General features: G+C 45.5%; 1 protein-coding gene and 1 long non-coding RNA gene across 4 annotated transcripts in view; both read left to right on the forward strand.

Annotated features, from left to right (window-relative positions):
• The window catches only part of LOC123328457, a 111,927-nt gene extending 95,806 nt beyond the window's left edge, over positions 1–16,121 (forward strand). The window contains exon 2 of the long non-coding RNA XR_006543288.2: positions 14,532–16,121. This is a non-coding gene — a long non-coding RNA (uncharacterized LOC123328457). The remainder of the gene's footprint in view (positions 1–14,531) is intronic.
• Positions 1–23,734, forward strand: part of PRKCE (protein kinase C epsilon) — a 543,326-nt gene that overhangs the window by 115,251 nt on the left and 404,341 nt on the right. The window lies entirely within an intron of this gene.

The raw sequence follows: 23,734 nt of genomic DNA on the forward strand, positions 1-23,734 counted from the left end.
CAGGGTACCAAGCTCCAACCTGGCCTCATTCTCAAACTCTACCCTTTCCTTACAGGACCACTATGTTGTGTAGCAGTACCTTTTACAGTTTGCGGCTAAAGTCTTCATTCAATACCTGGTATTTCTCTCAACTATATTGTGGTCATCCTCCTCTATTTCTTTTTCTCTCCTCTTCTCTCTCCCTTTCATTTGGGGGAAAGGGCTTATGAAAAGAGATCAAATATCTTGGCTGAAATTTTGATGGTGCTGGAAATAGAACTCTGGACCATTGACCCCCACATCCCAGGCCCAAAGATGAGACCACCCAGCAGGATCCTGGGCTGCCCACGGAGCTGCTTCCAAGAACTGGACTCTTGGCAGACTTTGCCTTTCAGAACACAGAGCATTACTGCACGGAAGGGGATTTCCCCTTTTTCCTGCCACCCTCCCCGCTTCCACTTACAGCCAGAAGAGCCAGTCTTGACTGAGTTTAGGAAAAGGGAATTATGTTGGGTAAATGTAGGTAGCTGAAATAACCAAGAACCTTATTGTAGTGAACTTGCAAGTCTGGAGGTTGGTTCCAACCTGACATCACCACCCACCCACTGCCCTGCCCCCCACCCACCTATTTCCAAGTGGCAACTAGGAAACTTAGATGCTGGAGATGGGAGAAATTCTTTCAGGACTCTGGCAAGCATGGTAGTTCCCTTGTGTTGCTGGAAGGCACCCAAGTTTATCCATGTTTATGGGGATTTTCAGTGTTGAGCTGCGGTGGATAGAAGTGTGTAGTTCTGCAGGCTCTATAGTCAATTAAATTTCCTGCTCATCCCTAGACTTCCAGCCAAGACAATCAACTGGGAGAAGGAAAGAGGAGGTTGTTTATTAATCTGAAGGATTTACACCAGTGTTCTATTACCTTTTGGTTCAGGATGCTGTGTAGATCTCTGTTGATTCTGAGAGAAGAATAGAAAGGCCATTCTAGCACTTTCTCACTTGAGTAAGAGAGAAAGCCCTGTGGCTTCTTTCAGGTTTGTCCCACTCTCTTTTTTTTTCCTGCAGTCTGCACACCTTCTAGTCTACTTTGAATAAAATCAGAGAAATTCCCAGAGAATTAATGGAGATATAGAGAGAGGCAGAGAAAAAGTGTTGAGAGAAGTTTGATAAACAAATCACAGTTAGCCAATAAAAAGCTTGGGGTGTAACTGTTTAACCCCCGGTAATGAATCTTAATGGAGTTTTAGATGCCAGGATGGGCTGATGGATGGGGGGAGTTTTTTGAATGGCATATCCTGAGCCTCTTACATCATACTTCATAGAGGCACCTCTTCCACTTACATTCAGGTTCCTAGTGGTGGGACAAAATGGAAGGTCTGACTTCTTGTGAGTAAATTTGTAAAAATAACATGGCCCTGTGGAGGAGGGCATAGCAACTCACTTCAGTATTCTTACCTGGAGAAGCCTGTGGACAGAGTATCTTGGCTGGCTACAGTCCATAGGGTCACAAAGAATCAGACATGACTGAAGTGACTAAGCATGAACACTACTTTGGTCTTTATACTTACCTTCCACGGAGATATACTTTTTACTTGAATAGGATCTGCACAGATAATCACAAGAATAAGACGAAGGCAACAGTTTTCTCAAATACTTCCCTTCTGGAAGGAGTGTGGAATTATCCCTCCTTACTCAATACATTGATTCTCTTTGTTGTTTTTTTTTTAAAGGAAGAGGGAAGTAAAATGTCTGCCCAACATTGTCCCCTTTTCATTAGCCTCTTAATGGGCCATTTTAAGCACTTTCAGAATTTGGAAGAGTGCTGATGTCGTGAATATGTATCATCTCAGCATCCTTGTATTTATCCCAAAGTCTTGATCTTCCTGCGTCTTCTCATTCTGAGATTTCCTGCGTCTTCTCATTTATGTAGAAAGAGAGTATGTTATCAACCAAGTACCTATTACAGTGAGTTTATACAGGAAGACTCTAGCATAGCCTTTGTAATACTGAGGGCTATACATGTAGAGTAATTTTCTAATTCAGCACACTCAAACTACTGGACCATACTTTTTCTCTAAGTATTGCTCTCAGGTTCTATTAAGGATTAAAGAAAATGTGCTTTCATTCTCAGCAGAAGTTCTGTTGACTTGCTAGCCACTTGGCATGGGCATCTACTGGGAAGGATCCTCGAGTTGCATTCCTAACTGTATGCTTTTACTGGAGGAAGACTTATTTTAGGAGTTAAGAAGATCTCTTATCCTACCCTTCCAGTTGTCACAGGTGTTTGCCTCTCAGAGCTAGAAACACTGAGGGATAGGAAACTTTTTTGGGGGAATAGTGGATTCATGCAGAAATAACCCAAAGAGAAAAATTTAGCATGGTACCAAGCAGAGGAGTTAAAATTCTGAGAGCCAAGCCTCCAAAAGCTTTCTGGAGAGAGGCTATTCCTTGAGCAGCAGTGCCAATGCCCTGGTGAGACGCAAAAATACTGGCCAGGCCCTGTGGATTGTTACCCAAACCCAGATGTCTACGGTCATGGATAAGGAAATCTGAGGAAGCTGAGCTTTTCACATTCTTTTCACTCAGATGCTTTCTTATGGGTTGAGACCACCTCTGAAGATGTTTGACAATTGTGTTGGTAGCAGAAAATCAAAACAAGGACAGAACCTCTAAAAGCCATTACATTGCTAAATGTACATTGTGGGAGTGCTTTTTTCCTTGGTCCTGTCCTGGCCTGATTCTAATTACCTGTAGAGACATCCGATTAACCCCAAATGACATGGTCTATGTGTGAATCCCTTGGGGGATGAGTTTTGGAAGGAACCATATCGCATTTCATTAGCTGGATCCCTTCTTGCAGGTGCTATCCAATTTGGTTGAGAAATGAAAGATGTTTCAGCATTTCCTTCCCTCTTTTTCTTCCACAAAAGCTTAAGCAACTGATAGTTGGCTGGAAGGATGGGAGAATATGGCAGAGTTTGAAGGGGACAGTTCAGAGTTGGGAGATAATAGTAGATAATTCTTTTCCTTCTTACATGGACCCCCACCTGAATAATGCTCCAAACAGATAAACAAGAGAATGGATATTGAACAAGAGAATGGATACTGTTATCTCTGGATAACAATCTGGTTAACTTCCCTCTGTTATCCAAATCCTCTGTGTGTTTCCCATGCCAGGTAAAGGAAAGCCCACTCTTGCCTCTAGTTATCTGTCCCTTCTCTGAATATCAGCAGCAATTATGGTCATTACCACAAAGCCTGGCACAAATTTTACACCCACAGACACTGTTTCTTATATCCAAATGGTGTGTGTGTACCTTGTAGTAGAGTCAGACACGACTGAGCGACTTCACCTTGACTTTTCACTTTCACGCATTGGAGAAGGAAATGGCAACCCACTCCAGTGTTCTTGTCTGGAGAATCCCAGGGACGGGGGAGCCTGGTGGGCTGCCGTCTATGGGGTCACACAGAGTCGGACACGACTGAAGTGACTTAGCAGCAGCAGCAGGTTATTGGTGGCTTGGAACTCATTGGACATCTTTATACAACCACATTGCCAGGTTAAGGCTTAGCTACCAATATTTATCTATCATCTGATTGTTCTTCTGAGGACACATTCATCTTGTCAAACCCTGGTTTCTGTGTCTAGCAGATTGTGGGCAATTTTGGCAGCAGAGCCGTGGGGCAAGATTTAAGTTATTTGTTCCTATTTATCAGTGAACTGGGCAATCCATCCACATTTACAATTCCCTAATCAGATTAGCTCATTTTTAATCATCTGGAGTCTGGCTGGGTTTGCGCTGTGTGGGAGCCAGCAAGCCCCAACTGTGGCACTGACTTCCTTTGTCGCTCCTGACGAAGGTCTTTTTATCCTCGCCCACCTTGTACCTTCAAAACTATGAGTCAAGCTGCGTTTCGAGGAGCTTTTTTTCTCCTTCCTCCTCACGGGTATTTTCTAGCTGCCATTTTCTTTTCCACCTCATTTGTTAGGTTTTATGGCTGCATATCATGATGCTTCCCCTTTAGCCCAGCTGGAAGGAGCGTGCACGCGCGTGTGTGTGTGTGTCCATCTGCATTTATGTGTATGTCTGTGTGGGTTTGTGTGGGTACTCAGGCACATGCATGTATGTGTATATGCACGTGTATCTGTACACGCCTATTGGTACACACACACGTGTGGGTTTTAGTGTGTGCATGTAAGTGTCATGTGTGCACATAGTCACACATATTTGCTGGTGAATAGCCCCTGCCTGACTAACATGGAATGAGTAGGATCTAGGGCCCCAACAAAATGAAGAAAAAAAATAGCTTTTTTTTTCTTCTAAAGACTAGTTTATCTCTCACTGACATTAAGTTTGTTTAACAGTGCAGAATAGTGGAGGGATTCTGTTTCCTGAGTTTGTAAGTTATTCTCTTTTCTCTGGGCTTAAGCCAGCCTGCCGGATTTCTTTGGAAGGAATGATGCTAAAGCTGAAACTCCCATACTTTGGCTACCTCATGCGAAGTGTTGACTCATTGGAAAAGACTCTGATGCTAGGAGGGATTGGGGGCAAGAGGAGAAGGGGACGATAGAGGATGAGATGGCTAGATGGCATCACTGACTCGATGGACATGAGTCTGAGTGAACTCCGGGAGTTGGTGATGGACAGGGAGGCCTGGCGTGCTGCGATTCATGGGGTCGCAAAGAGTCAGACACGACTGAGTGACTGATCTGATCTGATGGTGTGCTTTGGTGTGCTTTGCTAGTTGGGGCCAACCAAGGATCTAGGATCAATATATAGATTACCATGTGGATGGTTAGCCTTTGCTAAGTGCATACTTGTCTCCAAACCCTCAAATTCCAGCACCCTGGATAAAACTATAGGAGGAAAAGCGAGGGACAGATGGACAGAAGCATGTACACAGTCCCAGTCTCCATGGTTCCTTGCTCTTATCAGAGTGCAGCAGGCTTGTGCCTACCTCCTACTCAGTCACATCCTCACTCCTGGATGTCCAAGTAAATACTCACACATGATCACCACCAAGGATATGCAATTTTGCAAGAAGGAAAGCTAGGAAACACTGTCCCCTTATGCTCAAAGGACTCCCGTCACTTCTAGCTAGTTCTTGTATAGAGGACATGAAACGTTAGCTTCAGAGTGAGTTCCAATTCATTTTCAGGACGGCCCTCTTGGGCAGGCTATATTCTGATTCCCACCTACTTCTCTTCCCTGGGGTCAAGTGCAGAGCAGTCAGGCACAAGCTGGAATTACTATCCAGATGCATCCAGAAGGTGGAAATTCTGCTTCCTCTGTCTGGAAAACACAACCCTGGCTGTGGCTTTTTTATTTTAGGGACATGATGTCGCTCTTCTGTTTCCAAAGTAGGAGTATTGCCCCAAAATTCATGAAGATTGTAGTGTTTGAGTTCTATTCAGTCACAGAGATAGTAACACTGAAGGTAGAGTCTGAGATGTCAGGTGTATGCTGTCCCTTCTGCAGTGCAGCAAGAGTATGAATTTCTCTTTTCTCAGCAGCCTGAATTTCTTTTTAGTTTTATACCTTCACAGGAGGACCAGGCTGGCACAGCCATGGTCCCACCCCCAAACCCACAAAAACACCCTGTGATTTAGGCAGGCGGCGGCTATGGTTATCTTTACTTCATAGGTGGATGATGAAATTGAGACAGTGAGAAGCCCGGGGACCACGATGCCAGCCCTATAACCGCACTCTCCCTCTTGACCTGTGGGTTGCTAGGACTGGCCCCATCCGCAGCCAATTATTTCTTCCTTCCTAAAAATCCAGGCTGCTTCTTGCCATGTGAAGACAATGAAATCCTTAACCACGGGTGAAAAAGACCAATGAAATCAAAACAAACAAGGGCTTTTTTTTTTTTTTTTTTACACTTTTCTTAGGAAGTCATTAAGGAATTATTGAGCTGATTAATGTGGGTGGAAAATATTTAAGTTTGGTCATTGTTTGGGCTGGCCAGTTTGGCTGCATTAGGAATTGACGTTGAAACCACTATACTGCTCTCTCTGGGCAGTCCTCTTAGTTCTGGAGTACTACAGGACTGGATCAGGCCACCCCTAAATTCAGGGATGAGGAGGGGTCGCTGAAATGTTTAGGGGGCCCTTGGTGAATAGGGAGCATGGGAATGGGAGAGGATGGTCATTTTAGACTTTCCCAGGCTGACATCCTGTCTTGTCCTGTATTGGCCAAGATGGAGATGACCTAGAAGATCTAAAAAGTGAAAGGGAAAACAAAGGGAAGGACTCAGGAAGAAGGCAAAGCAAAAGGAACAAGTGGGATCTGTTTATATAGGGCTTGCATTAAGCAGATCCTTTTCCTGGCAGATGCTGCTGTTCACAGTGGGCTGGGGAAGAGCCTCGCAGACAGCAAATGAGAGGTTGTTCTCCCAGATGCTGCCGCCTCCCTGCCCAGCGAGCAGGCAGAGATAGGGAACCTGCTGGCCCCTCTCCCTGCAGCTGCCGGCTCCTCTGAGACACAGGCACAGTGCTGCTGTGTGTGCTCTGCCCCCCAGGTTTCTCCTCCTCGTGCGAGCTGCCCTTTGTGACGTGGACTGAATCCTGGCCATCTTCCTCTTCCTCCTCCTTTGTCTTTTCTCAGAACTTTTGTTCCGGTTTTGCACTTGCCTGAGACACAGAGGAAGTGGGGTGGTCCTATTGGGGTGATTCTGGAAATGGGTGTGTGGGGGGAGCTGCCCATCACCAGGGACAGGCAGGCTGTGTCCCTTCCTCTCTGGATGCCCCCAGCCTACATCTGCCCCTGCTGGAAACCTTCCCAAGGGTCTCAGACCTTACACAGGCTGCTGGGGGTGGAGAGGAAGAGAGTGGAGCTAGAATCACATGTATAAACTCCAGCCGCCTAACTGGGATGCTCGGTCATTGCCTTGAGGGGCCAACCACTGCCCACTCCTCTCTGAAAGCATGATGTAGATGGCCAGAGAGGGCAGGAAGGGAGGGCAATCCCTCCTTGTCTCATTTCATTCTCTCAACTGTTCTTGGAAATGTGTTTCCATTTGACAGAGGAGGAAACTGAGGCCCAGAGAGACTGAGTGACTTCTTCAACCAGGTAAAGCAGTAGAGTCAGAATTAGCTCCCAGACATGCTGGTGCCTAAGTTAGAGCTTTTGCTTAAAGCTGGAGTGCAAAAGAAAAGCCAGGGCAGTAAAAGTAACTGAAGGAGAAAGGGAAACAAAGAGACTTATGGGAAAGAGAAAAGGGAGCTGGTGGAACCGGGAGCCTGTTAGGACTCTTAGTGAGTGATGTTCCCCTGTCTGCCTCCAAGGGTCACAGCAAGAAGGAAATGCAGTAGCCTCATATCCCAGTAAATGCAGATTTTGTTCACTTGCCCAATTGTTTCTTGACCATTTCCACTTATCAGTTTAAAAAAAAGCTTACTGACTATCTTCTGGTCACCTTGCCTAGCCCTGGGCCGTCTGGGACACTTGAGATAGAGGAGAGACAGGCTCTTCCTTCAGGGAGTTTGCAGCCTGTGCCAGACCAACATGCCCCAAAGCGCTAAGTGATGGAGCCAAAGGTTGTTGATGAGGAAACGTGATTTGAGCATCTGCTGTGTGGTCAGCTCCATTCAGGCCCAAGCTGCGGGTTCTGAGGAACAGACTCTGAATGGGAAAGGCCATCAGGGAGGGTGTCTCAGGGGCAGGAGCTTGAGCTGGAGAATGGGCTTTCTCCTGTCCTCACGGGGACAGGCACTGGAGAAATGTAAAGTGGGCAGTGCTGGGGCCATACCCGAGATGGCCCTCTGCACCTGTGCCAGCCTACTGGGTACCCTATTTGTTGGGTGTTGAGAATCAAGCTTGTTTCAATTTGGGTGGTGATGGCAGGTGGCTGGTGTGATGTCTGGGCTGAATACCAAGGCTTTCTAGAAACAGGGAGCTTTGTCATTCCTGGGAAGGCAAAAGCCCTGCCCAAAGGTCTCCCCTGGCTCTTCTGTCCCTTCCCCTTCAGGCTTCCTTGGGTATTGGCTGTCTGGCCCCTGGAAGGGGTTTCCTTTCCAGGCTGTCCAAGTCCAAGAAATTACCTTAGCTCCTGTGACTCACAGCCCTCCAGTGCTGCCCACTGATGGATGAACCAGGCAGAGAGGCTGTGTCATTGTCCCCAGGATGCTCCCAGGAAAAGGGTTGCAGGAGCATGGGGTGAGGTGGGAGTGGTGGGTGGGCAAGGGAGACCCAGATCTAGGTTTGCTCCTAGGCAGCTGTGTGGCTTGGCTGAAGACGACAATGATGAAAGTAGAGAGAGTCACTACTCCTGTGCCCAGACTGTGTAGTACATCACAGACACAACTCAGCTGATCTTCCTAGTGGCTGTGTGAAGGGGGTGCCATCATCACCCTCCTCCTGCAAATGAGGAAATGCAAGCTCATGGAACTCATAGGCACTGGGAGCCAGAGTTGGGATTCATGTTCTCTCTTCATGACTCCAGAGGTGCTGCCCTAATGGTTAGGACGTACCACCTCCTTGCCTATTAGCCCAGGCCTCTCTTTTTTCTCAAGGTAAGGATTTAAATGAACTGATTGCTTGGGCCTCTCTGGGCACCGTCATTCTAGAATTTTTAGGGAAGGATGTCCTCAAGTAGGCAAAGGCAAATGGCCTTAGGAATGATGGTGCTTCTGAAGTGATGAGAAGACCCAAGTTGCTGAGCCCCTTTTTGCTCCATAGCAGCCTAAGGCCAATTTCCCAGTTCTTTCTCCCCTGGTTGCCCTGAGCACTCCTGCCCTGCTGGGAGCACTCACTGACCCAGAGCCACCCGTCTCTGGAGAAAGTGCATTGAGGCACTCCCCCCGCACCTAGCAGGCTGGTCCTTAGCACCATCCCCACTGGGAGTGCTCCTCACCAGTCAGAGCTGTCTGCTGCTGTCAGCTGCAGCTGCTGCTGACTGCCACATCAGGTTAGAAATAGAAACTCCCTGCTGGGCCCCCAGCCCTCCCCTCCTGCTGCTGCTGCTCATCTGGGGGCCCCCTGTGCTGTCTCAGTTGGTGAGACCTCTCTCAGAGGAGCAGGGAACTGGAAGAAGTCAGGGATGTGTCAGCCTTGGAGCTCCAGGGCCAGCCCTGCTGGTCTGGGCCTGTGACAAACTCACAGCCTCCAGGCCTCCCCTCTCTCAGCAGCTGCTTCTCAAGCTTTTGGAAGGTGATTTGATGCTGGCCTGGCAGGGTGGCTCACCCTGCCACTGGCGGCTTCCAGCCTTGTGCTTGTGAAGGGCCTGTCTGAATACGTGTTGAACTTGAGTTATGAACACAGAACCGGGCAGGATCCCAGCAGGGCTACCAAGGCACCCTCAGCTTTAGAGGCTGAGTGCTGCGTTTTCTTTCTTTTTACTGAATCCCTTTCCTTCCCATCTGTGTTTTTTTCTCCATGATATCAAAGCACGTGGTATTCTGCCTTGGCAGTCGATGTTAGGAGTCAGGTGTGTGTTTTTGTGTGGCCCTCCAGAGCAGGGCAAAGGGAAGAGTGGTCTATCCCAGAGTTGTTCTGGAGCCACAGGTCTTGGGAGACAGACAGGCCTTGGCGTCTGGGACCATCTTCTCTCCATCTTTGCCTGCTGACAGATGATCCAAGCTGAAAGGTCTGGTTACCCTGACTTTGACCCATTCCTGGAGGGCCAAGCCAGTACACCCTTCCCCACGTGCCTCTGAGCAGCAGCCTTGCTCCTCCCATTCTGAAGGCTGTCCCTGAGTTCAGGGTATCATGCTGACCCGAGGAAGCACAGCGACATGGTCCCAGCAGGGTGTGGTGAAGGAAGTTGTTTTTATTCATGGTAAACAGGATAGTAAAATAACAATAGCAGTGTAGATGCTTCTCAGTTATTTAGCAGTGGATTCGTCTGCATTCTGGATAATCCACAGCTTTCTCTTCCCAAGGTGGGATTGGTCCCTAAGGGGGATTAGCAGTAAAGAAGGAACTAAGCTTTATTAAGACTGTACTATGTGCCAGGCATTGTGACAGGCGCTGAAACCACATCTGTTCTTGTCATTGTCCCTTAAGCCTCATTTGTCCCTGTTTTATCCCGTTTGCTCCGGAGGAACTAAGTCTTGTGGACTTTAAATAAGTTGCTTATGGTCACGTGGTTAAAAAGCTCCTAGCTGGTTTCCTGACTTGCTTCAGGGATTGTATCTTCCTACCCTGTGAGTGTGTGTGTGTGTGTATGTGTGTGTGTGAGGGCAGACACATGGAAAGATGGACTCCTTGAGGAACCCCCTCCCCACCCATCCTCAGCCTCATGCTTCATGCAGTACATTTGAAGCTCCTGAAATCCTTCCACCAGCAAGAATTTGCTCTTCCCACCATGAGCTTCCAGAGGCATTTAAATTGAAGTAGCCCTACACATTTCCAGATAGTTATTGTTTTCTACTTATTTTTATACTTCCCTGGAATATGGAAAGGGGATGCTGAGACTATTACAGAATGGAAAATTCAAGGTCAAAGAAGGAAAAAAATCCAGGATCTGACCCCTCTTTTGCATTTCCAACCCCTGTTCTGAGCCCCCGCCATCTCCTGCCAGGGTCATTGACCCTAATGGCCTCTTCATTGTTGTCTCTGCATCTATCCTTGCTGTTCCAGCCCACATGGTCTTCACATTATGTTATTCCTCTGCTTGGAATTCCATGATGGGTCTTCATCATGGGTGAAAACCCCAATCCTTCTAACAGCCTACGAGTCTCTGCATGTTCTGTATATACCCTACCCCTACCTCTCTGGTTTCATTTTATGTTTTTGTCTCCCAACTCATTCTACTGGCCTTTGTGCTGGTCCTAGAACAGACCTTTCCTGTTTGCACTGGCCATCACTCTGCCTGGATCACTTCTGATATAGAACCTCTCCCTTCAATTCTTGGCTCCAATGACCGGGCAAAATGGGGGCAATCCTGAATACTCAACTTAAAACTGCTACCTCCTTCTCCACCCTGATCCCGCTTATCCTACTTTTTTTTTGTCCAGAGTACTTATCACATTCTAAAATGTCGTACAGTTTACTTTCTTTACTGTTAATGCGTAGCCTTCCCAGGAGCAATGACCTCTTTCCCTCTTCTATTCACTGATAGATCTTAATCATCTAGAACAGTACCTGGCACATAGTAGGCACTTTAATAAATATTTGATGAATGTATGAAATCACAAATCAGGTTAGTCTGGAACTCATGACTAGAGTAAACCTCACCAGTAAAACTGGTGTTTTACTCCCAAGATAAGGATTTCCCCCAAGGGTTTTGTATTAGAACGATTCTATTTTTTTGAGATAAATAAAAACTCAACCTAGGCATAGAAGGCAGAAGAGCACCAACATGTACCATGCGTGAGACATGTGCCAGGTACTGCGTATGTTATTATCTGCCAGGTGCTATGTATATATTATCTCACACATCTGTACATCTCTTCCAGGAGGACAGTGACACAGAAGATAAAAAATGTGCCCATGGCCACAGCTACTCACTGTTTAACCTCAGCTCTGTCTGCCTCAGAGCCTGTTTTCCTCTTCTTTCCTGGAGAAAGCAGCACTGGTAATCTAGCTGTCTGGGCCTCATGTTCCTGCCAGCTGTGCAGAGAATCAGACTTGATGCTGAGCCCACCTCTCTGGGTCCTGCCCCTCTCCCCCAGTATCCTGTGGACTGGTCCCTGTCATGCTGTTCCTTTCTTGAGGGGTCTTGGGTAGCCAGGACTGTATCCATATGTAGTCCTGGTCATCATGCAGACCTCAGTCATCAGTTCCTAGTGCTTGGCCATGAGTCAGCTAAAGCAAGCCAGGAGGTTGCAAAAAAGCAATGGCGGAGTTTGGCTACTCACCGAAGAGCACATTGGTGGCTGATTTCTGGGGCCTGGGCACACTGCAGCCCTCCCCTCTCCAGCGGAGGTTGATTGTAGGTTCCCTGAAGGAGGCCTGCAGGGAAGTGTGATCTAGACCCACTTGCGACTTGCGACTTGCATTCTTGTCCCCCTGCAGTCTCCTCCCCAGTCCTCCAGGCTGGGGTTCTGAGCTTTTGAAAACCAACTTGGAAAAGGTTTGAAAGCCACCCAGGATAGGCATGCTGTGTCATGCACCTGTCTATTTCAGGAGGACTCACCATCTAGATCATGTTGGGGGCTGCGAGAGACACAGTGAGAAGTGAAGTCATTCTTCTCACTCAAGAAGTTTCTGGTCTACTCGTGGAGGTTAGATATACATACTATATAAAGTAACTAATGTGATAAATCCACAAATGAGAAATGTAAATATAATCTATAAATTGTATGCTGTGAGTGCTTCTTCAGTTGGTAGTCTGGAAGTGAAAAACACTATATAACCTATAACCATAACGGTTCCTAACGTGGAGAATGAAGTGTGGAAATCCAGCAGAGAGTTAGTCCCCACACAGTGAGGGGCGCACGTCGCTGTAGGCTTTTGTGACAGAGGTAGCATCATCTTTGAACATGGAAGGGCCAGACACCCCGGGCTAGGCCTTGGGTTATAGTAGCTCATATTCACTGGAAAAAGATGTCCATTTTGTCCAAAATGGCCATAAAAAACCTTGCTGTTGGCTACTGAGAGGACGATCATTAGGAACACGGAACGCACCTTTCAGAACATTGAGTTCCAATGAAGTGAAGGCTTTGGCAGTTTCCATGGAAACAGGGAGGCTTCACTTGGGTTTCATGTGGTGACTTAAGGGCATTTCCTCTCTGCCTACTCTATGGCACCAGGGGACCCAAGCTGCTTCTCTTTCCTCAACCTCAGAATCTCATGGACTGTGGAGAAAGTTTGAAGGGTTGTAATAGAGCCTAGTAGGATTGAACTAGTTCTTGGAGCTTTTGGATTTCATTTACCACTGGCGTGTTATAGAATTATAATTGTGCTTTCTCATATTTTAGTTAGACAGTGGATTCGGCACTTACTATGGTAGTAAAGAGTGAAACTCCTGAGAAGAGACAATCTGATGATGACCCCACCCCTGCTTAAGGCCTGGTTCCAACCTCCTCCACTCAACCCTTTTTCTAGAGACACTGTTTCCTGGCCACCAGCTCCGCCATACTTAGACTCTTCTTACTTTCTGAGCCATTCCTTTGGTGTTTTCCTTGAGGTCAGGGATCAGACATTATACGAGGCATTCATCCTCACACATCCTCAATAAACGCCAGCCGATTTGAGAGGAACAAAAACTGCCTTTGCCCCCTGAGGAGAATGAATAACCACGAGCTTGCAGATTGGAGGACAAAGAGCAGCTTTCTCAGGGCATCCCACCAAACTGACCAAGCATAGATTTTCATCCTCATAATCTGGCTGGATTTTCCTCAGGGGACTTCAGTCTTAACTCCACCACCAGGCTTGATATTTTCCAGTAGGTGGTCTGCTTGCAAACGTATTTACTTTGACTTGAGCCATGCCTTGTGTGAGAACACTTAATTCAGATGATCTCATCAAAACCACACATGAGGCTTTAATGATGCTGCTCTGTCTGCCGCTTCTTATCCTCCACCCCACCCCCCGTGGCACTCTGATCTTGTTTAAAGAAGTCCAAGGATGGTTCCAGTGCCTTGGAGAAAACTGCTGGAGGAGGCCAGCCTCCTGTGGCCTTTTTTCATAGATGACTGTTTCTGGTTCTTTTCTGGACCAGAATTTTCCTCCCAAGAGCTCAGAATGCTTTCCAACCTTTCCAACCGATCGAGTATCTTGCTTATGAGAAAAATCCCAGCCTTAATATGAAATTGTTCGTCGGGTTGGAAATGTATTAGAAATTAAACTGTAGAAATTAGAAATTGCAATTTCATTTTATTATCTTATTTTGTAAGGAGCCCTTAGGAGCAGCATGGCCTAGGGAGAAGCGTGCAGGTCTTGGGACCATGGGGCCTCAGGGGCCTCTGGGTGCTACAGACTCATTCTGTTTCTTGAGCTGGTCACTGGTCACACTGCCATCACCTGTGCACTTTTCTGTAAATATATTCCACTTCTTAATCCAACGGTAAGAAGAGAAAATAAGCAAGAGGACAACAAGCACAAATTCAGCGTCGTGCCCCCTTTGGGTAGGGGATGGCAGGAGGGTGGCAGTGGAGGGCCGTGCATGGGCCGCTTTGAGCCTCCTTTCCAGTGTTTGCTTTGGATATTAGGTTCCTTAGAATTCTTTGCCATAACTCACACATATAAAGACCCTTCTATAGATGTCAAGAATTAAATATTAAACTACATGGGGTTTAGAGAAAAGATCTTACAGGTTTTATGGTAAAACAGACCAGGTTTGGCTCTTGTCTTGCCACTTACTGGTTTGGGGGTCTTGAATGAACAGCAAAAGCTTCCAGACTCTCAGTTTGCCCATCTGCAAAATGAGGATTGCAATCCACAACCAAGAATCCAGTTACATTTAGGCTGTGTAGGGAGCCTAAAACATAAGGAAGTGTAGGGAGCATAAAACAATAGAAGCTAACCTAGTTAAAATGGAATGGGTTGGGAGTGGGGTTGTCATGGAAGATCCTTGAGAAGGTTATGTTTGAGGTAGTTGTTGATACTGGGCTAGTTTTAAGTACACAAAATCAGTACCTGAATTTCTCTCCCCTCATATTCATACGCTAGATATGTCCTGTGGCAAGTGAGGAATGACGATTCCAGAGAAGCATGGAACTTCAAACCCACAGTGGATTTCAGAGGACATTACCTAACCCTCTGTCTCCTGCCCTCACTCTTCCTTGATTTCGCCAGTGAAGAAAATGAAGTTCAAGAACTAATGTGACTTGCCCAGGCCCCTCAACTGATGAACAGCAGGACCTGGACTGGAACACACACCTCTTTTGGCTCTGTTACTTGCCAGACACAGTTCCAGTGCTTTACATGCCTGATATTTAATCTTTATTAACATCTCTATGTACTAGAGCTGCTTCCCTGGAGGCTTAGATGGTAAAGAGTCTGCCTGCAATGTGGGAGACAGGGGTTCAATCCCTGGGTCAGGAAGATCCCCTGGAGAAGAAAATGGCAACCCACTCCAGTATGCTTGCCTGGGAAATCCCATGGACGGAGGAGCCTGGCAGGACAGTGTCTATGGGGTCACAAAGGGTCAGACACGACTGAGCGACTAACACACTATATACCGTCTGTGATATTATTTCTTGTTTACAGATGAGGAAACTGATCTCCAGAGAGTTTAACCCCCCTCCGCCCCGCCCCAAGGTCACACAACTAGCTCAGGAGAAAGGATTTGAACCTAGCCTGACTGCAGAGACTACCCCATCTCCACATTGCTGATTACTACCCTACACTCCCTCCTACCAGAATCTCAATTTGCAGTATTTCTGCTACCTTGACATTTTTCCTACCCTCACAGAGCTGCTGTCTTTTCAGAGAGAAAAGATGGCTTCAGTACAACACAGATGAGAAAGCCCAGCTGAGGGAAGGGTTGGCTGAGGAAGTAGCCTGTCAGTTCACCTCTTGGGATTCATTTTCTTCATTAGTGAAGTAATGTTCTCTGAAGTGCACTGGCTGGTAGGTCGCTGGCTGGACTTCAGACCAATAGCTGATGACTGTCACGAGGCAGAGGAGTTCAGACTTGGTCTTGATCAGTTCGGGGTGGTGGTGGGTGTCAGTATAAGGTTCTAGGCAGTGGGACATGAAGAATGAAAACCTGAGAGGCTTTTTTCTTCCAACCATGTTTCTCTGGAGACTGATCTCCCAAGAGGACACACCTGGTCACTGAGGTCCACAGGGGAACTTATTGCCTTTGGTTGCATTCAAGTTCCTCTTCAGATGAGGAAGGTTGAGTCAGGATTTGGACTTCTAGGAAGCTCTCACTCTCAACTAGAGTTCTGTCTTTGCAATGGTACCTCCACTTCTGCTCATCATCCCCTCTACTGCCCCTCCCCGCAGTATTCCTAACATTCCTACCCACCCCTACCAAGGAATCCTGGATGGGGTTTCATCATTGGTACTGACGGATATTCTTCTAAGTCGGTGCATTTTCTTCTGCTAACCTCTGTTTCAGTACTATGGGGACTTCATAGGGAAATGTTCTCCTTAGGGGAATGTTTTCCCCTTCGGATGGCCCTCCTTCTATCTGCATAACAGCAAGAAAACACTACTGCCACCTAGTGGGACTTCAGAGTGTGACCTTCGGCGCTCCTCCTCCTGACCCCAGCACATTATTTCTGTTATTAAAATTTTAGCTAAGGAGCAGTTCTGAGTAGTGTTCTTTTCCGTGTATGGATCCAAGTGTATTTACAGGTCCCCTTTCCATTCTCCTAAAGCTTGCAGCTGTGTCTCAGAGGCTTTGTTTTGTTACACAAAGCAGAGCCTTTGAAACAGGTGCAGGGGGCTCAATCTACTTTCCCGTGGCTGATCTTTACAGCAGTCCAGTGAGGTAGGTACCTGAATGCCCACGGACAAATGAGGAAATCAAGGTTCAGAAAGGCTAAGTCGCTTAACTGTGTAGTAGGCCTCCTAGGTAGTATGTGCTTTATGGCTTATTTTCCTCTATCAGTGTACTATCTATACACAAGTGGCAAAGTGTTGTCAGGTCCTGGCCATCTTGCAGAGAGGGCGGCCCTTGAGCCCAGCTCAGGGCTCGGATTTGAAAGTCTGAATGGGAGGAGAACGTTTGGTGAATGAGGGCACAGGAGGGGCACTGCGAGGGGGCTGTCCCTAGGCAAGGAATGGCAGCCAGTCTAGAGCCGAGCCTTGTGTCCTGGATGGAGGTCCAGGATACAGAGCCCTTGTGAGCTAGGCTGGGGGCTCAGGGAGGCACTGTGTCTACTCCCACACTGCATCTGTACATTGAGAAGTAGGACATATTTGATGGAAGAAACTGAAACAGTGCAGAAGCATGTAAAGTAAAAAAAAAGAGTATCTCCCTCTAGTTCCATCCTCCCCACAAAACAGAATTGATAAAAGCTTGGTGTATATGATTTCAGGAGATTTCCTATGTTTATAAACTTATATAGACAAATATGCCCATTCATATACACATAAATTAATACATGTGTATGTAGTATGAGTTATTTTAAATTGGATTATTTTAACTACAGTTTTAAAATCTCATTAAAAACTCTATATTATCCCATGGGAATATTACTCATTACTGTAACTCATTTTTTAGCATTTTGAAAGCCTTTTACAATGGAAGACTTTAAATGTATATGAAAAAGCAGTATAATGAATGTACTCTGCCAGCTTCAATATTTGTCAGTGTATGGCCAATCTTGTCTTACCTCTCCCTCTCTCCAAAGTTTCCTTACAACTGGATTATTTTATCTTATATTTTAATTTTTGTAAATACTAATAACAGTCTTTTATTACTTACATTCCTATAATAGTAATAGCAACATATTTCGCAAAGAGTCAGACACGACTGAGCGACTGAACTGAACTGTACTTACATATATTTTATTCAAGGACCTCAAAGTCATTGTATCAAACAATGTGGTGTTGGAAGCCCAAGATTCCACAGCATATTAAGTCTACTTAGTTATGGCACAGGAAATAGATTCCCAGCAACAGACCCAAAGTAAATGGCTCAAAGAGACAAGCCTACTTTTCTTACGGTTTGTAATTTTTTGAATCTCCAAATTTACCACTTGTATCCCACCATACATACAACACTGAGTCCAGGTAAAAATTATTTTTACATGTTAGGAATAAGATGAGGACCAAGTGGACAATTAATTTTTTTTGTATTTTAGCCATCCATCTTTGAAAAGCACATGGTGGAATGCCAGAAGTGGCTTTTTAATAATGCAACTTTACACATTATTGATTTATGATAATCATGGCCAAGATACCCTTGGGTAGAAGAGAACATTTTACACTGGAATGACATATATTAAATATGATGGAGTCGTATCTTTGAGCACACATACATTTAACACAAAAGCAGGAGTGCATCAATTCACTGAAGGTCAGACTTTTAGTCTTTAAAGGAACGGAGGTTTCTGTTTCCTTTCTGTTTCTATTTCTAAGGTAGAGGGTTTAACTCTATTTTAGAGTTTAACTGAAAGACGCAATTTAATATAGTTTAAAATGACTTTCTGTGGAATCCACGGACGTGTCAGGGCCACTGGAGTGGCGCTAAGGTCAGTGTGGTAAGCCCACTGCATGAGAGGAAGGGATCCCTGAGTTGCTCAGCTCTTGACTCAGGGCACAAAGCACAGCTTTTCTTGGTCAGGGACCCAGGGTGTGTATTCTGAGCATTTTATTTCTTATACACATTTCCAACACTATTTGAAAAGCAATTTATTTTTGGATAATATGGTCAAGGTTTCTATCTTTCAGTCCAATATGGAGCTAAGTTAGCTCTTCTTGTGTCCTTCTTTACTTTGGAGGATATATAATATACATTTATGTTTGCCAGAAGTTCATTAGCCTGAAAAACATTGATGATATGAGGGTTTTAGTATAATCTTCTGGGTGCAAATGTATAGCTTACTCATAGCCTATTAATGACATTTTATGCCCTTACTGTGCCCACATATGAAGATAGAGACTGAAGCCAGAGAGATGCTGTCTTAGCTTTGGTCAACCTGAATTATTTTGAAGAATTTTCCAGACATCATACATTTCATCTGTAAATATGTCTGTATCTACCTCAAAAGATAAGAGCACTTTAAAAAAGTAATCAAGATGCCATTACCACATTAAAGAAAATATGAACTCCTTTATATCATCAAATATCTAGTCAATGTTCAAATTTTTCCAATTGTCTTACAAACTTTTTAGGAGCTAATGTGTTTGCATCATGATTCAAATAAGGTCCATATATTGCATTTGGTTGATTTTTTAAAAGTCTCTTTCCATTCATAGATTTCTATTGTCTTCTTTTCCTTTTTTGGTTTTTGCTATGTATTTGTTGAAGAAATGGGGCTTCCTTGGTGGCTCAGTGATAAAGAATCCACCTGCCAATCCAGGAGACACATGTTGGATCCCTGGGTTTGGGAAGATCCCCTGGAGAATGAAATGGATTTGCCCTGTAAAGTTTCCTGTATTCTGAATTCTGCTGATTATATCCCCAAGGTGTCTTTTAACCTGTTCCTCTGTTCCTATATTTCTTTCTTTTAAAAATTTATTTATTTTAATTGGAGGCTAATTACTTTACAATATTTTGGTGATTTTTGCCATACATTCACATGAATCTACATTTCTTAACAGATGGTTAGTTTTAGGGGCTAGAGCAGGATCAGATTTGATTTCTTGGCAAAAGGGCTAGAGCTCCTTAGGTATGGAGATGACCAGGAGCAAGAGTGGTGGCTTTAGGAAAGAAGGGCCTCCAAGACTCAACCCCTTGTTTTGCTCTTCCTACATGCAGGTGGGAGACAAAGGGCAAGGGTGGCCCCGAACTTCTGTAGGGTTGGCTTCCAGGATGCTCAGTTGCTGGCAGGGGTGTGGTTTGCATTTCATCAGCACCTTCCATGAGGGGCATCTGGGGCCATCAGATCCCATCATCTGACTGGCAGCTGGCTCTCAGATGATAGAATAAGCCATCCATCATCTATGGAAGTTTATGGCTTCCTCCTCCCATGGTTTTGCCTGGCTTTCTTCCCTTCTTCCTATATGTAGTAGGTCACCAATTAAATGCACACACACATACACATAAACATACACACACACCACCATAAACACAAATTTCTTTCCTCTTCTCAACCCGATCATCCAGTTGACACTGCTGAGCCACTGAGGACAGCTTAACTGTCTCAGCTCAGAGCTGGGAAAAATCTGGAAGTGTTTGCAGACATTGCTCGTGCTCTTGAAATGCTTTACACATCACATCACAAACTCCTACAGAAGGATCACTTAATTTAGAAATTAAATGACAATCCCTGAATCCTGCTTCCCACCTCATCCCCAGAAGCCCATCTTTAGCCACATTTTTCTTTGTTTTTGGGGGGCAACACCACACAGCATGTGGGATCTTAGTTCTTCGACCAGGAGTTGAACCCCTGCCCCCTGCAGTGGAAGCATGGCCTATTAACCACTGGACTGCCAAGGAAGTCCCTAGCCACGTTTTTCTTAAATGATCATTCCCAGCTTTTTAATACCTTTGATCAGCTTCCCCTCCCTCTACCATTGAAATCAACTCCTTTTCTTAAAGACAGTTTGTTTGTTATTTTCTGTTCATCAAAGGCATGGGACCAGAGCAGCTCACCACCAGCAGTTAATATGGGGCTTTCACAATGACATAGTATTAAAGCAACTAAACTTGACTGGAGAACCCTGGACCAGGTTATCTGGTCCAGGGTTCTGCCTGATCCATCCCTTTCTAAGTCCCTTCACTTAAAAGGAAAATATCATCTGAATCTTAGATGGGTTATATTATCCCTCAGAATCAATAGGTAATAAGTAAGGTGAGGTTTGGGGCTAGGCTTTGATTATGTCTGTTTGAGCATTACAAAAAGCCTTATATTTTGTTAGGTTTACCCACAAGGTAAGGGCTTCACAGGTGGTGCTAGTGGTAAAGAATCTGCCTACAGTGCAGGAGACCCGGGTTCGATCCCTGAGTTGAAAAGATCCCCTGGAGGAGGAAATGGCAACCCACTCCAGTATTCTTGCCTGGAGAATCCTGTGGACATAGGAGCCTGGTGGGCTACAGTCCACAGGATTGCAAAGAGTGGAACATGACTGAAGTGACTTAGCATAGCATAGGACCCACAAGGTAAAGTCCATAGTAAAGGACATCTTTCATATATGCAGCTTATGAACTGGGGATTATTTAAATATGCCATAGAAACTTTTTTTTCCCTGACCTCATCACATGGCATGTGGAACCTTAGCCACAACTGGAGAAAGCCCACACAGCAACGAAAACACAGCACACAGAAAAATAAATAAGGAAATAAATAAATAATTAAAAGAAAAGAAAGAAAACATGCCAACCTGCGGGTGAAGGTTTGCTGAGTTTTCCCTCTCTGTATATTTGTGTGTCTGTGTTTGTGTGCATGAGCATGTGTTCACATATTCAATCCCTATGGCCAGGGATTGAGCCCACGTCTCCTGCATTAGAAGCATGGAGTCTTAACCACTGGACTGCAAGGGAAGTCCCACTGTAGAAACTCTTTGAGCTGAGTTAAGGGAGGGATACTTCCTTGAATAGGTTACCAGTGCTTCACCAGGCCTCTTCTTATTGTCTTTTTGTTCTTATCCTTCTTCTGAGTCTAGCGTGACAACCACTCACAGGCTCAGCTGCCCACTCCCTGGGAATCTGTGCTGATTTGGGGGACTGTCTTCACATCCTTGCATGGTGGCAGTGTGTTTTAATGAAACAAGCCCAAGACAGACTTAGGTTCAAGTTCTGAGTCCCTCCTTGGTAGCAGTGTGGTATCTGAGCAAGTCATTTAGGTCATGAACCTCAGTTTCTTTATCTCTAAAATGGGCTGACAGTCCCAATCCCAGGACTGGTGTGGCCATTCCAGGCTGTACACCTCCAGTCCTTGTCATATACCACATGCTTAATAAATGGTTGCCATTGTAACTGTGGAGAGGCAGAGATGAATCCAGCCTTCAGGGAAGTGGGGATGAGAGAGATCAAAGATAGAAGGCCAGTGTTTTCAGGATAATGTATGCTTTTGTTTGACCCTGAGATTTGGGAAAGATGGTTGTTTTTTTATGAACTACCCACTTTTTCCTTCACAAGCTAAAGACTGAATTGAGATAATCCGCTCTTTGTCATATAACCTCTTGAGTTATTTTGTTTGATTACATATACATATACATATACATGTAATCAAACAAAATAACTCAAGAGGTTATATGACAAAGAGCGGATTATCTCAATTCAGTCTTTAGCTTGTGAAGGAAAAAGTGGGTCGGAGAAAGCAATGGCACCCCACTCCAGTACTCTTGCCTGGAAGGCTGTAGTCCATGGGGTCGCTGAGGGTCGTACACGACTGAGTGACTTCACTTTCACTTTTCACTTTCATGCAATGGAGAAGGAAATGGCAACCCACTCCAGTGTTCTTGCCTGGAGAATCCCAGGGACGGGGAAGCCTGGTGGGCTGCCGTCTATGGGGTCGCACAGAGTCGGACACGACTGAAGTGACTTAGCATAGCATAGCATAGCATACACATATGTACACATGCTCACACACACACACATACACAGAGAGGGAAAACTCAGCAAACCTTCACCTGCAGGTTGGCATGTGATTTCATTTTTTTTTTTTTTTTCAATTTCTTTCTGTCTTTCTTTTTTGGTGGGCTGGGTCTTTGCTACCGTGTGGGCTTTCTCCAGGTGTGGCAAGTGGGGGCTGCCCTCTATGTGGTGCACAGGCTTCTCATTGCTGTGGCTTCTCTTGTTGTGAAGTGCGGGCTCAGTGGTTGTGGCACATGGGCTTAGTTGCCCCGTGGGATGTGGAATCCTCCTGGACCAAAGATTGAACCTATGCCCCCTGCATTGGCAGGTGGATTCTTAACCACTGGACCACCAGGCGAACCCCTGGCATGTGATTTCTGGCAACATGTTAGCCATGGTTTTCTCAGGTCTGAATCCAGAAAGCAAACTAGATAGGAAACAGTTCATAAGAAGTATGCCCTCGGTTGACCTACTTGGGTACTTCCTCTTTATTATTTCATTACTTTTTGTCCCGGCAAATTTTGCTCTTACAGTTTCAAGATAATCAATTTATTTTCATGTGCCTTCCCCATCCAAATTGGATTACAAATATAAATAGCCGTATGCTGGCCCTGGCGGCCAGCTTGTTCTCCCAGGCTGGTGGTTGGCAGCCTGGGTCCTCAGGCAGCCTGGGCTGTTTGTTTATTTTCAATTGAAACTGTAAGTGCTGGAATGTCTTCCCCCTCCTTCACACACAGCCATGTCAACACCCCCTTTGTTCCTTGGTTGCAGAGGACAAATACTTGGGGTTTTCAGTAGTTGTGGTAAGAATGCCAGTTTCCTCAGCATCATCCTGCTGGTTGCTGTCCTGTGGTTAGCCTTTTTATTTAAAACATTTTCTAATCATTACATGCATTTTTGCATACATTTGCTGCACCCTGAAATCTGCACCCTGAAGTTTACCTTACTGTGGGTTTTCCTTCCAGGCATAGGAAAACACCACGGTGTAATATAAGGGAAACAGGACAAGGACCCAGGTCAGGAATTGTGGTTTCCTTTCCTGGGGTTCAGCTTGGCCCTCATTGGGAATCTACTTCTATCTGCATTTATTTCACTTTGTGTCATCTTTGATTGTTTGGAAGTAGTTTTCTTGCTGTTTATTCCCACCTCCAGAGACAAGTAGAATTAATAGAACTCAAGTTAGGCTCTGGAGCTGGAACACCATTTTCCTTGGTCTTCTAGATGTAAGGATGTTCAGTAACCCATCCTGTTCTGTATTCACAGATGGTATGTCTCTTGGAGTGGTCCAGAACCACTGGCATTATCTTCCAGGAGCTTGGGAAGGTACAAACTCTTGAGCTCTATTCAGACTTGTAAAGTCTGAACTTCTAAGAATGGGACCCAGGATCTGTGATAAAAATTCACAGAAACAATGTTGGTCTGCATATAAAATGCCATCATTGAAGATATGGGGCTGCCACCATTTCTTTCTTTCTTTACCTTTAAGGCTATAACTGAATCTGTGGGCTTCCCTTATAGCTCAGTTGGTAAAGAATCAGCCTGCAATGCAGGAGACCCTGGTTTGATTCCTGGGTTGGGAAGATCTGCTGGAGAAGGGATAGGCTACCCACTCCAGTATTCTTGGGCTTCCCTGGTGGCTTAGCTGGTAAAGAATCTGCCTGCAATGAGGGAGACCTGGGTTCAATCCCTGGGTTGGGAAGATCCCCTGGAGAAGGGAAAGGCTACCCGCTCC

The sequence above is a fragment of the Bubalus bubalis genome, chromosome 12 (genome assembly GCF_019923935.1).
Source record: "Bubalus bubalis isolate 160015118507 breed Murrah chromosome 12, NDDB_SH_1, whole genome shotgun sequence".
Taxonomy (NCBI): Eukaryota; Metazoa; Chordata; class Mammalia; order Artiodactyla; family Bovidae; genus Bubalus; species Bubalus bubalis.